This window comes from Rhopalosiphum padi, chromosome 3 (genome assembly GCF_020882245.1).
Source record: "Rhopalosiphum padi isolate XX-2018 chromosome 3, ASM2088224v1, whole genome shotgun sequence".
Lineage (NCBI taxonomy): Eukaryota > Metazoa > Arthropoda > Insecta > Hemiptera > Aphididae > Rhopalosiphum > Rhopalosiphum padi.
This window is the reverse complement of record NC_083599.1, coordinates 20,303,846-20,317,399: the sequence shown is the minus strand read 5'-3', so window position 1 is coordinate 20,317,399 and position 13,554 is coordinate 20,303,846. Positions and strand designations below refer to the sequence as shown.

The 13,554-nt window shown below is 26.8% G+C and overlaps 1 protein-coding gene across 3 annotated transcripts in view; it reads left to right on the top strand.

The window, feature by feature from the left end:
- Positions 1-13,554, top strand: part of LOC132923681 (unextended protein) — an 84,479-nt gene that overhangs the window by 56,421 nt on the left and 14,504 nt on the right. The gene's annotated exons all lie outside the window — the stretch shown is intronic.

Sequence of the window (13,554 nt, the reverse complement as noted above, 5' to 3'; positions counted from 1 at the left end):
TGACTAAATTCTTAAAACCGTCAAAATCTTCAACTAAAAAATATACCATTGATAAAATCCTGTTATAAATACATAAGTATATAAAACGCTCTCTTCCATAATTTATCAAATCCTTAAATATAGGTAAAAATAAAGAAAACTGGACAGGACACAGCAGTTACCTGAGCCAATCATCTTGGTTCGCTTAACTTAGAGCAGTATGTGTGTTATGATATATAATATTATATAAACTTAAAAGTAATAATAAATCATCCCATTTGAAAACGATTCTTGACGCTTATTGACATTTCTTCAATATTTTTCGACTTTTGTCGATAGTTTTTCCTAACACTTGTATAAAGTATTGAAAAAATTGAAAAATATCCTTTTAAAAGTACTATTTATATAAATACTGTTCTCCTCCTAAAATGTACTTAGAGAAAAATGTAATAAAATAAGCTTAGTAAAACCAATATATGCCTTACTAAACTTTGACTCTAAAAAAATATAACTACATTTTTTTTAACACTATCCCTCTTTCTTCAGACTCCTACAATTCCTAAAATATATTTTTATTTTTAAAGATTATACATTTTCATTAGATAATAATAATATTTAATAAAAAAATATATAAATTTACTTATAATATTCTATAGATCAGATTTCAATCATCAACTGATAGATATCGAGGTATTTAATCAATAAACACCGAATACATTTATTATTTTTTGGTTCCCTAAAATATATTCCTATGATTGAGAAATTGGACAAAAATTGAAACAAATAGATGTTTTTAAAAATACATGTACTTATAGAAAATGGATTTTTCATTTCACTAGAAAAACACTTTAAATTATAAACCATTTTACATATAAGAATATTATATATTTTACGTAGGAAAAATATTGGGGAGAATATATGTGAATACTGGTTGCCTAAGTGAGAAATCAAATATTTCTAAAAATAATAATTTAATTAAGTTATTTTAGAATAATTGTAACTAAGATTCAAGTCCGTAAGAATACATACACTTTCATCCTTGCAATTTTGTTTAAATTTACATTTAAAAATTCAAATAAAAAGTAAATGGTCGTACAATTTATTAATATATTTATTATGACTTGTTTTATTCATTTAAATAGTTGTTTTAAATTAGTAATTTTATCATGTTATACCTAGGTACTACGATTTGTATTTTATTATAATAATAAATAATAATAAGTCTACAATGATTATAAACAGCTCCAAACATTGGCTCACTACCAATTTTTTGGCTTTGGTTTATATGTTTATACTTTTCTTAATATGTTCGATCTTTGTAATTACTATAGGTATTGCGTTATTACAATATAAGTTGTATACATCCCTTCCTGCAGCTTCCAATATATTTTTGGAAATATCTGTATGTGTATTACATTGTTCAAAGAAAAAAAATTAACCATCCCTCTAGTTAATGATTTAAAATAACCTGACCCGCTTATAATAAACGAGTTCATTACTTTTACCATTTAAAATGTCTAAAACATGCATTTTTTACAAATATAAAATTCATGCATTAACAAAAAATAGTGGCGGTATCAAGGTCATGGAAATATATATTATAATTAATATAGGAGTACAGTTGAAATTAAAATTGTACACGACTAATACTAAAGTAAAATTATAATCAACGTTTTTAAAAGAAAAATGTATCTAAAAGTATTAATACATATTGCTCTTTGTTTTTCTTTATCGATTTCGTTGATATTTCTAATAAATAATTAATAATTAATTAGTAATTATATTGTTATATTTTAATTTAAACGTTTAGTAAATAAGCTTAATTATAAACATACAATCAATATTGAAGTAAAAATAAAATAATAAAAATACCATACCTTAAATTCTTCTTCATATAAATACAGTTTAATATTTAGTTTATTATTGTTATTAAATTTCTATCCTTTAATGCAATTTTATAATGGAAAAATAGTTTTTATTTGCGGTATAGTACGATCCATGTATATCCACATATTGAATTATTTTATTATATTATATAATATCGTGCATCTGAAAAATATTTTTTTTAATATTCTAATTAAGTTAGCTTGATTAACTAAAAATTAATTTTTTTTTATAAAGTACATTGCAGAGTATCTAAATACATTATTTGAGATCATTAATCATTCTTTTTTAGGGTTAAGATAAAAACTATTGTATATAGTTTGAAAAAAAACTGCTCAAAAAAATTTGGTTTATTATAAGTTATAACTTATAACAGAATAGATAATGTAAATATTTTATAATCATATAGTTATTTATCTTTTGCTTTGAAAAAAATATTTAAGATGATTAATATGTGTGAAAAAATGTATAAAAAGATTAAAAATAAATCAATGCACTATGTTTGCGCAAAAAACCTAATAAGTATTAACATAATTCAATATTGTAATATATATTAGTATATTACATATTATATTTATATAGGTGTCCTTTAGTGTTTGCGTTTTATGAGTGATGAGAAATAAACATTTCTGTATTACGCTTATATTAATATTATATCCTACCAGCTATCACTGAACAAAAATTCAAATTTTCTATGTATAAAATATGAAAAGTTTATTTCACCTATATTATGTTTATATAAAATATGTTAAAATATATAAAGCACGCAACTAGATATATATTACACGAATACACACTCTGAGTGCTTAATGTACTAATTATTAGTTAAAATAGTAAATAGAAGTCATTATTTAAACTTATTAATAAACTGAAAAAAACTATTGTTGATATAAAACATCACGTGTGTAAAATAAATAAATTATGTTTCACTTGAATGCATAAATTCTATGAATTTGGTGATTGATATAATATATTGTATACAAAAAAAATATGGCATTTTTGCTGTAATTTATTTACTTAATCAATATTTATTAAAAGTGTATTATTATTGTTAATTTTTTTTATGTAAATAAAACAGTAATGTACATTACCTAGAAACTAAAATACTCATACAATTTGACCTACTATCAATTATTAGTATTTCGTTGGTAACATTATATTGAGTATACAAGTATACAGTACTTGTAAGGTATTAAACTCATATTTAACTTTTATACACTGCGTATACTTGTTCCATGAAAACTGAGTAATTTAAAATATTTAGTTTATAAAATTTGCATTACCAATATTAACATAACAATACTGTAATATTTTTTCAATATTTCAATCATTACTTTTATAAAGTGCTAAAAAAGTTTTTATATACTTATGTCATAGTTTTATAATATTACGAATATCAATTTTCCCATTATTCTAATTTCATGTTTATAATTATTGATTCTGACTATTTAAATTTTGAATTTACTTTGATGATATATTATATGTGTCTGTTCAGTATGTATAATGATACTATATGTTACATATGTTTAGAGATAGCTTTTACACTATAAACGATTAATCAGAGTAATCATCGCCCACTTTAAAATGTATTAACGCATGGAATTTTATCAATATAATATGTTTATTTTCAGCTTTTAAATTTAGCTGTACCCAATGCAATTTAGTTTTGTTTCTAGGCTTGTTTGTTTAAAAATTTTATTATATACAATCTAAACATAAAATAAGTACCTATTAAATCTATTCCTTGTTGAACTCATATAATCATAAAGAATTATGATTTGTATATAGTTGACGAAAAATTGATTTTGTGACAGTTTTTGTCTTAGAGCAATTCTGTTTTCGTGCCAAAACATATATTTATATAAATTATTTAAATATAGAATTGCTCCCAACACATGTATTAATGAAATTATTCCGAAGAAAATGAAGGTTTTTCTCAATTTAGTTATTTGTATCTTGTATTTATTAACTCAAGTATATTTACCTTCTTTTTTTAAAATCAATAAAATCATATTAACAATAGTAATGTTAATGTTTAAAATATATAATTAGGTACAATATTTTTATTTACCAAAAATATTATGACTGATACATACCATATCTATAAATTATACCCATATTGGTTAAATATAATAAAACAAAATATATTTATTTAATTATCTATTATTATACAGGTACCTACATAATAAAATTTGTTAAATTATTTGTACCTCTTCATAATTTATAAGTGGGTGGGTACGTCCTACCATTACACTTAAAGTTTATTTGAATGGATTTTCATTATCGCTGAATGTGGACAACAAGTATTAAATGCGGTTACTAAAAGTCGACCCTGTAAATGGCTTCAGTATCATTATTTTCTATGACTAAACAGCAAATCCATTTAAAGATGAGTATCATGACAGATGGAAGCGAGAGTGCTAGGAGGGTATAACCAAAGCTTTAACCAAAAAATACACATTAGATTATATAATGTAATATGTTATTGTATGCCAATGCAAATTGTATTTAGTTTATATTTAATTATATTGTAAGGTTTAACTGATCGATACCATGGAATTTATTGCTATGTATATACAATATGTAGGTACTGCGATAAATTTTTTTTTTAAAAATTTTCGTATCAAATAGTTGAAATGTGTTGCTATAAATCATTTCTGTACAAATATACGAACAATTTGTTTTAACAATGCATTAAACTAACGAAGTTTTGGTACATAGCTTTTACCGATATCGCTCATTAAATATTTGTTTAAATATCTTACATACCAAAAGTTCTAGAAATTTGCAAAGAAGTCAATATTATATTAGAAATAAATTATTATATTTAAAATTATATCTCTATTTGAAACAGATTTTTTTGAATTACAAAATAAAAAAAACCTTCCAATTTACTCAACTGAAACGAAACTAAAAAAAAAATCGAAAATACTTGTTAATTATTATTATCTTTCCGCGTGACAACATATGATGCCTGCAAACACGTGTCGCCTTCACATGTTGAAAAAGGTGAAATGTGAAATTTGATTTTTATAATAATAACGTCTAAATCGTACATTGTACTTACGTCATGAAGTAATATTATATTCACGTTCGAGAGACTAAAATTCCTACCTATAGTACATTATAATTAGAAACTTAGTTTGCAGACGGATGGTTTATAGGTGGGGCGGTGTGTGTTGTGCAAATAAACGGCTGAGCCCTTCCTACTTACTTCCCTATAAACACTTTGTTTGTGCGATCTGATGCATATGTCTGACTTTTTATTTAGTTGACAGTGCACAAAAAATAACAAAAAATATGTTATATATATATAAACATAATATAGGTAGGTATATAAAAAGTAATTCACCAAGCATGCTCACTCTCATATTTTCCTTTTTTATTGAACCTTTTAAATATACTTCTATGCTATTTTATATTCAAATATTTAGATTTTTTATATCATTTAAAAATGACCGATATGGCGATACCAGATTATTTTTTCAAATGATAATATTACCTACTCTTTTTCTTTATATTTTTAATCAGATATATATTTTTTTAAATTCTTATTGTACGAATACTTATCTAAATTGATATTTGAAAGACATATTGAACTATAAAGGCCAGTATTTTTTTTTTCTGTTTGTTTTTTCTGATTATTTTGAAACATCTTAAACATTTTTTTTCTTTATACTTTTACTTGAGTTTTAACATACCAACTAAATCCAATTTACTACCAGAAACCACCCTAAAAGTTGAAGATTGAAGTATTTTTACTGCTGATGACAAACACGTATACCATAATATACCAAAATATTATAAAATCAATAAAATTTATCGCTCCCTTAAGATTAAAATTATCTAAATACCAAAAAATTGAAATTTTGTAGATTTAATAGTATGATTATGTGAAAGAGTATAGAGCATACTATTTAAAATACTTGTCTTAAAAAGATGATTCGGCACAACTGTTAAGATAAAAAATCAAAATTGAACAGAATGCACGATAAAATTTGTAATTTAATTTATATTATATAACCGTAAGTCAGTTGTATATCGAATTGTGAGCTAGCGGGTTCTGCAATGCGGGTATGCCCGTATAAAGAATAAAGGGGTCCGGAAATCTATTTTACTCACTGACCTTTCTTTTTACTCTCAAGATTTTAATTGCCTACTAGATATAATTAATTTTTAGTAAATAACCTGTTTGATAAACTTACGTGGTAATATTATATGTATCGCAGTTTATGTATGAATCGATAAATATTATTCACCGAGTTTATTCAGTGTCCAAAATGTTAAAAAATTCATAAGAAAATATAAAAAAAAAAACCAGTAGAAATAATTATGTTAAAAGTAATAATTCATCAAAACTATTTTTAATCGATAATACTATTTACTTATTTATAAATAAATAAAATAAAAAACCGGTATTTCTCACGAGCGATGTATGCCATGTAAGTTGTCTATAAAAGAAAAATGTACACATGTTTCATAGTTTAGTTAGCTGAGTCTCGCATTCAGCATGGCCACAAAGTTAAAGAAATACTGATTTGCTTAAAATAAAGGTAAATGTGTTATAGGTTGTCATACCATATTTATAGCTGCTATTTTTCATTTTAATAAAACCTCAGGTGTCCATGCCTTAGTAGTATTTTTTTAAACAATGACCTAACCAGGTGTCATTCTAAATTTTCCGATATTTTTAATCTGGGTAAATATTTTAACCAAATTATGAGATTTAACCTTAATTATTTACAGTTAATTGTAAAATTGAATATAAAATATAACTATATATGATAACTTTATTTTGAACATTTAAGTTTAGGCTTAATAAATTTATCATGTAGGTATATTACAATAATTCCTATGTACATATACAGAAACTTAAACTATGACTAGCTATAGTATTTTTATAATGTTTATCTATCTATATTTTAGTTATATTAGTCATACTCAATTTGAAATGAATGAATTTACGGAAAATATCTTTGTAAGCTTTCCAACTCATCCATCTTACCTTAATAATGACACAGAAACCACAATGTCGTAAAAATTCTCAAGAAAGGTTTAGTGACAAGATAATAAATTACCTTTGAAGTCTTAAAAACTTCTAAAGTTGTATAATAGACGTGTAGCTGTGTAGGTCAATATTTTATACGCTATAGTTATTTATTATATTTTTGATGTTTACCTTATAAATATTTAACTATAGAAATATAAAACACAATAGAATAAATATAAGTAATTTAAAATTAATTACCTCATATACATGTAGGAGAGTAATATAGTTACAACTAATTTATAAAGTTTAAATATTTAAGATAGGCTCAAAAATACCCAATATCTTGTTTATGTCTGCAATGACGATACTTTTGAAACAGAAAAAATTCTTCAATCTTCAAAATAAATATAGTGGTTTCTGATAGAAAAATTAATATACATCGGGCAAATAGATAATATATTTACGCAACATCTGTTTCGACAAAATTAATTTAATTTTTTTTTTTTTGTAATTCAAAAAAGAATAACCATTGCAGATACATGAAACATTTTACCAATACGTATATATTATAATTTTATAAATTCAATAGATTAGTTTTAAAATGTTCATACTAATTTTAAGCTATTTACTTATATAAGTTATATATAGGTAGTATATACAATATACATAACGATGTTTTGACAAAAATTAGTTCTAAATTAAGAAAATTATAATATTAATACATATTTAATATAACATATCATTAAACTTCATTCAAAAATGTATGCTAATTGGACCCAGCATCTTCGCTAAACAGTGGCTCATCTTTGAATTTAAATTTAACACATCCATTACTGCAGTGACTTATTCAACGACGAATTAAAATCAAAAACCTACACCACTTAGCATAATTTATACTATAATACTATATGGTTTTTCAAAATCTTTTTACAATGTAAAAAAATGTATTACTCTAATAATTTATCAAATATCTAAGTATAAAAAGTATGTTATTGATAGCTCATTAATATCCGAGTTTATACCTATAATATACAATGTAATATTTTGAAAGTAAATATTCATCTGATAAATATTTTTATAAACATTTTATGTGTGTATTAGTGATTTACTTAATTCACTGTACGCCTGTACTAATTAATAGTTTATAATCGAAATGATGTGCAATAACAATAAAATAAAATTTATATAATGTAAATAATATCACATGAATAAATTTGAATAAATATGTGTAGTGTATTAGTGTAATACTAACTAGGTAATCTGTACTAGTACCGATTAAAATAAAACTGTGATGGATTCGTTTCAGTAAAAATAAAATAAAACCTGAGATATATATATATATATAGCGTTGTTGTTGGTTGTTACTTGTTGGATGTTTATTAGGTGAACAAACATCGAGTTACCACACGAGGTATAACGGTATGCGATGTATGGCCAAAACAAAAGAAGCTCATTGTTGAATATATCTAAGCACCTATCTTGATTGAAAATAATACGCCAAGTAAAATGAAATTCGCAATCTCTTAAATTTAGATCAGAATGCACAGAAATGACTAATAATATTTTATAACAATTAATCTATTATTCACCCGGCCAAAATGTTGTTTAGTCGTATTTTTTTAATAAAATACATTTTATTTAAATGATGAACATATTAAGTATATTATAATTTTTAATATTCTTTTATTTTATCAGTTATTATTTCACTACTACTTATTTTTTATTTTGTGATGAGTATATATAATTATTAATTCCATTACTTATTAAAATAAATGTATTCGACACTGCTAATTATATAATATATAAGTTTTGTGCTATTAGTTATTATAATAATGCATCCGACAATCCGCGACATCGAAAGATTCCGGATCTCTCGTCTCGGTATCTCACGCGTACGTTCACATGTCTCAGTTATGATTTTTTTTTTATTAAATAAAGATTTTTTGGCTCAACGGTTTTTCACACAAACCGTACGAAGAAACCACGAAAATTGCAGTCTGTGACATCTTCCGTTTATTTTTTCATTTTAAAATCTGTCAAGTTCGTTTTTACCGTTGTCCGAGCTCTGACCGTGTCTATCGCACGCCGCTCGCCGCACGTAGACAGATCTGTGTCCGTTACCATCGGCAACGGACCCGACAAACTAATTGCATTATATAGGTATAAGGTAATAATACCTTTGTACATTTAATTCGCCGTATTATTGTACGTGAATATTTTCCTACAGTAAATAGAATCAATACATCGCAGAATATATTATGTGCATCATATTATATATACAAACCATCGTGGTGCCAAATGTGTATAGGTTACTGATTTCTGGGAGCAAAAGGCACTCGTGTTGAATCGAATTTCTTTTTGAGCGATCTGCACACTCCACCGATACTGCCCTGAATGTGTTGAAAGCGAGGGAAGTAGCTGACAACATATACATTTTATAATATAAAAAACCATAACGCACAACATATGATGGTGATCATATTGGTGTTAATGAAAGTTTACATTTTGCTACAGTTAAAGACATAAAAATATTATGTATAGTTAACTCTTTTTTTATTCGTTTGATTTCGTACGCACGTAGGCACTACACATAACTTATTTATATACTTCGCGCTATTTGTGGAATTTAAAAACTCACTATCTATGTATTCTTTACTGGTAACTGCTTTAAGTTGATTTGTTGTGTAACTCAAGAAACAAGTTAATTTATATGACAATATAATACAACTACAGTAATATTATATAAACTTGATCTGTACAAAAATAATAAGGCCAAGGGTATACTGGTACACGTAGGTATACACAATACATTCATAATAATATAATTTTTAATATTATTATACGTAGTATGCGTACCACACACACTTATTCACCTAGAAAGCTCACCCCTTTTTTTTCAATAATGCAGTTATTCAACATTTTTTTTAAATATATTTAAATATCATGTTTTAAAATTTTTGATTTTTTTTATAATGAAGTGCAATTCTATTTTTCTATTGAAAATAATTTGACGGAAATTTTTTTGAAAGTTTTGACTGCCAGAATCAAATTTGAACGAGTAATATTTTAGTTATTTAATTTTATGTACCTACTAAGGATAATAATATGGGTTTAAAATATTAGGAGCTATTGAGAGTAGAAAATTTTAATAATTAATATCAATAATCTATCAATATTTATTATTTGTAAAAATGGTCTAAGTATAATAAATTGTGTATTGAATATTACAAACATTTTATAATAACTGAAAAAACTACTCATTCAAATTTTAAATTACACGTATATCATCACTCTGTTTAATAGTAGTGTGCGTGTGTAATACGGTCATGTATATATTATCTTAATGTATAACTTTACATAATATACCACCCCTATAATACTACGCGCACAACGACTGGTCTTCTGGGACGAGCTTTTCCCGGCGCGTCAATATTGTTGTTATATAGCTACAGCAGACAAGTGGCGTCTATAAATGACATTCTCAAGTGACACGCGTTCGTTTACAACGAAAACTTTTGCTCGTTATACGATAATAATATTATGATAGCCTCATTTAAGAATAATACATAAATATTTAACACCGACTGGCCATCTACGCGTATATTATACATATTTATTATATAATATGGATAGCGCCCTTATAAGAGCGCTGTACGCCGACGCGCGCTCGACATGATTTTTGTAGCGTATAATATTTTAATATGATACTGAAAAGTAAAAAGTACAAATGTATAAAATGGAGTTTGTATCGCATTATCCGTTGTCTATATACGTCGACTCGGGGACGACTGCGAGCAACTACCCCCCGCCATCCGTCATTAAAATAATAACGCGCAAGTTTTCACTCTTTTCCGCTCTGTTGTCCTCTATCAGCTCTTTTTTTCCGTGACGAGTCGCCGCATCGTTTGCACGCTTCCCCATAGCCGCCCCGCCTGCACCGCTCAGTGACGCGCTTGCAAAACTCGAATCGCGTTCTAAAATGATAATGGCTAATAGTCGTGATGGCAGTAATAATCGTACATTCAGCAGCGGTAATGGTCGCGGGGTAAAACGGGCGACCCCCCCCCCCCCGGGGGGTCGGCGTGTGTATGCGTTTTTAGCGAGCACCCCTATAATAATAGTCGGAGGCAGCACGCGAACGATATTATATACACAAGACGAGACGGCCCAACGGTGAAATTATAAACGTTTCTCTGTATTTGCACGACAAAAGCAAATTCCCGGGTGGGAGAAAACGAGGAAACCGTTTCGAGCCGATTATAATATTATATCATGCGCCCGTTAGCCGCCGTGTTGTACATAATATTATGAGGTACGCGTTCAAATTATTATCAACTGCAGTTATTATACGATATTATCGTCCGCCGAACGTACCTATTCTCGTAGTATTTCATTTGAATAACTCATTCATTAGTGTACTTTATTTTTCTGTAAACGGGTCATCATTAATTACCAATTGTCGCCGTAGTGCGTTACACATTTTTAAACTCTGTTGCTGCTCCGGCAAGCCGAAGGTAAGCCGGTGATCATAATATTATGTTTTGTATGCGATTTTTGGTAGAAATCCTTTATTACAAACATAGACGTGCGTAGACTTGAATTTCGGGGAGTGCCTACAATATTGTTGGTACCTTTTCTTAATATTATTCTTTGAATCTAGTGTCTACTTGTAAAATAGTTTCAAATTATATTTATGATTATATATAATATATCTATAGTTTTTATATCATAATAAGTTTTTCCATAAAAATTTAAAATATTTTAGAATCTACCACATATTTTGGAAAAAAATACATTTTATTTTGGCAACGTCAGTTTTAATACTAGCCCTTTAGTCTGGAATTTCAATTTTAGTGCCCCAAATATAAAATGTTGGAGAAGGGAATGCCCAGAAACATCCGGCACTCCACCCCACCACCATAGATACATGCCTATGATAACCAATGTATGTGATCTATAACCTATGTGGTAACGTAATGTATGTTGTTTTTGAGGGTCGAAGACACTTCAACAAAAACATGATGACCCCCATTGATGATGACAGGCGCCAATTTTTCTCAAGTCGTCGGGCTTTTTATGGGTCGTAGAATTCTACACTTTTTTTTAATATAAATTTATGATATTATAGATATTTGTATGAGAGTTTGTGGATTGACGAAATTTCGTTGGTAATATAGTTTACAATACGTCACGTCGTACAAACGAACCATAACGGCCCGTTAATAGGTGTAAAGGTTTGTTCGACTTGTATTGTATGCAAAAAAAGTTGCACCACATAGGCGTAGTCACGCGTTTATTTTAGTCAATACAACATCACTTCCATTTCTTCAAATATTATATTTTTGTGGAATTGTTCTTTTAAAATTCCACTAAGAAACTGAATTTTTTTTTTTGATTAAACAACACTGATATGTTTAAATAATATAATAATGTATTAATATACTATATAGGGATTAATTTTTAAATATTTCACTTTATGTATTTTCCGCTAAATAATTAAATAATCGCAAAATCGCGTTCTACCTATGATTTATATTTTTTCTCGACAGTATTAATTGATTTTAAAAATCCTATAATAATAGGATATTCGTATAGGGGTAAAATTCAACCTTAAATATTTTACCTCCTTCTTGGTTTTTATGTATTCGTGATTTTGTGATTCCCCGACAAAATGTTTTCCAATAATTTATTAATTCACATTGAATGATAAAACGTACGCCAGTTAAACCGCAATGGTCAATAACGGTTTGATGTTAATAGCCATCAACTACCGTCACGTGATTTAAGAAAAAAATGTCACTATATCCCGCAAAAACTTATAGATATACTTATAATTGAATTACAAACTGTCTAGAAGTAGCTATGTATAGGAATGTGTAAAGATTGATTAAAGGTTTGTGCAATTTAATGGTACCACTATACAGTTCACGCGATAACATCTCTAAAGTTTTTTTCAAACTATACCACTGTCCATGAACAATGGCATTGTAATGGTATTTTCGATTAGTTACCGAAATAATCTCATTCATCTTAATCCTTTGGAGCCTGATTCGGTTTTACATTGAAACCTTTATCTATACTACTGGGTAAATTTTTTGTCGTTTATCAATGATTACAAAACATCTACTGACATTTGAAATGCAAAGGTTTTGTACTGTGTGATTTTAATCTCACTCGTAGTCGACAAAACATCAACTTGAATTGAACGTCGACTCCTGCAGGTGACCAGATACTATTAACTTGTCGTATCATTAGTTCCCGGAAACACTATATATAATATTGCAATTGGTGATTTCGTATTCTTCAAAAAAAAAAATAAAATAATAATATACATTTTTTTTATTTATAAAATCACTTTTAAGTATAATATACACATTTTCTAATACTTATATATAATAAGTATATTATTATACCTATTAGAAATTATTTTTAAGCCAACGTACAAACTAAAATAAAATAAAAAAATGCCAAGTTTGTCGATTTATTAATATCATATTAATATTGTACAATAGAAATTGGTTTTTTATCATTAATAATACTGTTACACAAACGTAATGATAACCGTACGGTCGTTTATGTTATGTTACTTATTATGTCATTCGTTTGAGTTGAATTTTTTTTTTTAAAACTCGACATCGCTTAATTAATACTGAATTATCATTGGCCAGAAAAGATAATGTTCACAAGAAAAATAATAACAA